We start from the raw sequence: 4,123 nt of genomic DNA, 5'->3' as shown, positions 1-4,123 counted from the left end.
AAACTATAACCATGAACTATAACCATGAACTATAACCAAAACTATAACCAAAACTATAACCATGAGCTATAACCATGAACTATAACCATGAACTATAACCAAAACTATAACCATGAGCTATAACCGTGAACTATAACCAAAACTATAACCAAAACTATAACCATGAACTATAACCGTAAACGATAACCATAAACTATAACCATGACCTATAACCATGAGCTATAACCATGAACTATAACCAAAACTATAACCATGAACTATAACCATGAGCTATAACCATGAGCTATAACCATGAGCTATAACCATGAACTATAACCATGAACTATAACCATGAGCTATAACCAAAACTATAACCATGAACTATAACCGTGAACTATAACCAAAACTATAACCATGAACTATAACCATGAACTATAACCATGAACTATAACCAAAACTATAACCATGAACTATAACCATGAACTATAACCATGAACTATAACCATGAGCTATAACTATGAGCTATAACCATGAACTGTAACCGTAAAGGATAACCATGAACTTTAACCATGAGCTATAACCATGAGCTATAACCATGAGCTATAACCATGAGCTATAACCATGAACTATAACCATGAACTATAACCATGAGCTATAACCATGAACTATAACCATGAGCTATAACCATGAGCTATAACCATGAACTATAACCAAAACTATAACCAAAACTATAACCATGAGCTATAACCATGAACTATAACCATGAACTATAACCAAAACTATAACCATATACGATAACCATGAGCTATAACCATGAACTATAACCAAAACTATAACCATGAACTATAACCATGAACTATAACCAAAACTATAACCATATACGATAACCATGAGCTATAACCATGAACTATAACCAAAACTATAACCATGAACTATAACCTAAACTATAACCGTAAACGATAACCAGGAACTATAACCAGGAATGAAGGAAAAGGAGAATCTGAAGCAAATAACAAGCCAAACTAAGAATCACCAGAAAATATTCAAAATAAAACAAAACTAGAATGTCTACAACCTCCACACTGGATCAACAACCCAGGACCATCACAGAAATATGGAAGCTGTACTCTGAGTGCTCTGTGGTGTGAGCATCAACATGAAGGAGAACGAGGGGATCAAAAAGCTTTTAGTTGGCTTAAAAAAGTCCAACAGCGAAGCAAAAACTGACATCCAGAAATAAGCAGGAGAAAGCAAACAGTGAAAGAAGAGGAGTGCTGCAGACATCCTGACAAGTAAATCTAGATACACAGCAGGGACTGACTGGGGACCAGCGCACAACAGGATACTGAGACACAGGTGACGACATTCACAGGACTGACAAACGAAGGACACAAACTCAGGTTTTCAGCAAAACATGAAATAAACAAAAGACAACAAACACATCACAGACAATGAACACGATAACAGAGAAGGTGCAAGCATGTAGATGAGGCAGAGGAAAAGCTTTGAGCGAAACACTGACTACAATAATCATAAAATAAATACCAGAAAAAATAAATGAGAACACAAATACAGTAAAAGTAGAAAGCAAAAGCTCACCAAATACAAGAATAAAAAACCCACAAACATAATAACTAATATAAACTGTCGAGCTGAAAATAACGGAACTATTCACACAAAGCAGAAACTATTTAAAACAGAAACTTTCAGCATTTAGCAAAAAAAAAGCTTTAAAGACAGTTACAAAAAAGGAAAGACTACCAATAACTAAAAAAATATGAAATAAGTTTAAACAGAGTCGAGGTGAGGAAAACATTAAAGACTGTTTCCATTACCTTCATGTGGAGCTCCACACAGAGATGATCAATTATGACACAAACTTCAGAAAAGTGAAATTTTAAAAAGGAAGAAAAGGCCAGGAAGGTGTTTTTATAGCAAAATCAGGAAGTGAAGGAAGTCGTGTTTGAAGTGTTTGTTTGAGGCTTCACAAAAACAGCATCACTGTATCAGACTTTCTCTTTGTGAACCATGAAGACTTTAAAGCATTTAACTCTTTGAGACTGACACATGTTCAGCCCTGATCAGCTGTTATCAGAAACAGCCAGCTGTCATCATAAGTGACCTGCTCCTGGAGGAATCTGGCAAACGTACACCACACACACACAAATGTTATTATAGTGATCCCAGAGTACAGTCTGGGCAGGTCACAATTAACCTGACCCCACTAACTGCATATATCTGGACTGTAGGAGGAAACTGGAGTGCATGCAAAGTTCACAAAGGATTTGAACCCAGGACCTTCTTCCTGTGGAGCAACAGTGCTGATCACCACGCCCACCATGCTGCCTCTAAACTAAAGCTAGATGTGAAAATATTTTTGGTGACCGAACTAAAAATAAGTGTACTAAGTGGGTCTTGAGGGGAAAAAACTGAAATGATTTTGATACAAATGAAGTGAAATAAAACCACATTTTTGAGGAAATCTCTTTAGTTTGAATATTTGTTACTTTGGTAAAAATGTGTTATCACAACTTTCCTGATGAGGCTTTGATGGACATGTTTACTGAAGACTGTGAGTCAGCTGCTTTCAATAGAGCCTGTGTTTCTATTGTAATACCTACACTGAGCTGCTAAATCCTGCCTGTGTCATACTGTATGCCCTGAATACAGAGTAAAACTAGCACTGAAACAAATAAACTGCAGTAGAACTAAACAATAAAAAGCTAAACTGAGACAAACAAATCCACTCTGGAAACTATCTGAAAATAAACTGAATTAAACACAGCAAAACTCAGTGAAATAACCTCTGTGGGAGTAGATCGGGACATTGCTTCAAGGATGAAGAAATTAATGCTTCACTGTCTCACTTCACTGTCCTCATCAAAACATGAATGTGCAGCCCTGCTGCAGCTGAAAGAACCACACTTCAACATGTCTGCTCCTCGTTTTTCACTCTCAAAGCATGAAAGTGACAGATGAGGAGATTTTGGCCCTTGTATATGTCTATGTGCAGTCTTGCTTACATACCACACAGAGCTGTGAAAGGCTGCAGTGTTTTAATCCTGCCATGTTGCTACCTGTTTCTGAGGAAGGAGGGAACAACTCGGTCTGAGCTCTTCTCCTTTGAAATCCTGTTTGGCCCCAAGAGCTGAGTCTGCAGACAGAACACCTCCTCACGGGGACCGCTGGGAAACTGGCACACTGAACAACTGAAGACATTCCCTTCTGTGTTATCCCACATTCATAGACAAGTGAATTATGCCAGATGAACATCACCTTAACCAGACATCCAACCCAGAGCACCGAGTAAACTAAAACACTATGATTCACCAGGTTAGGGGTGGAGCATGTCACCTCAATTTTGTTGCTTCACTGGTGAGGAAAGTGTGCTGTTTGGGCTCCAGCCACTGACCAACTCTAGGACAACAGAGCAGTAAGATGTGACAGACTGACTTTCGCTTATTATGGAAGAGGAGCTGTTTCATGATTAGTGCTCTGTTTGTTCAATGAATGGTCAAAAGTAGGAATGTAATGGGAACACTTAAGATTCTTCTACTACTCTGAGTGAAGCTGACCTTACCGGATGAAAGGATATGTATTATCATATTCTGTCTCCATGTAACCCTTCAGATATACCACGTGTTGAAGTACAAGTTATCTCGTTCACAGTGTTCTAATACAGAGAATACAGACAGTGATGCTGTTTGTATTTGACCCTGTTGCAAAGGTAAATAAACACATAAAGACAATCTGGTTATATGCATGTGAATTTATTTTGTGATTCAATAAAAATACAGAGAAGTGAATAATGTGTGAACGTCTCTGAGCAGTTTGTAAATTGATGTTTTGGGTCAGTGCAGCTCAGTGATTCCTCTCTGATATCACAGTTTGTCTCATCTGCAGCAAACGAACTGCAGCTGACATGAACTGAATCATCTGAGCTGAACTGAGCTTCAGAGAAACACAACATCCTGATATTCACTGTGAAGCTTTGAGTGGAAAAAGACAGAAAAACAACATGTGGATCCTGGAATAATGGCAGCTTCCATCTTTAAAGGACTGAAGAGGAAGAAGTTTACAAGGAATCACTGAGAACAGTTTCAAACATCAACTGATTGAATCCATGAATCTGAAAACGTGTTTG

Source organism: Archocentrus centrarchus, chromosome 2 (genome assembly GCF_007364275.1).
Source record: "Archocentrus centrarchus isolate MPI-CPG fArcCen1 chromosome 2, fArcCen1, whole genome shotgun sequence".
Taxonomy (NCBI): Eukaryota; Metazoa; Chordata; class Actinopteri; order Cichliformes; family Cichlidae; genus Archocentrus; species Archocentrus centrarchus.
This window is presented reverse-complemented; position numbering follows the sequence as displayed.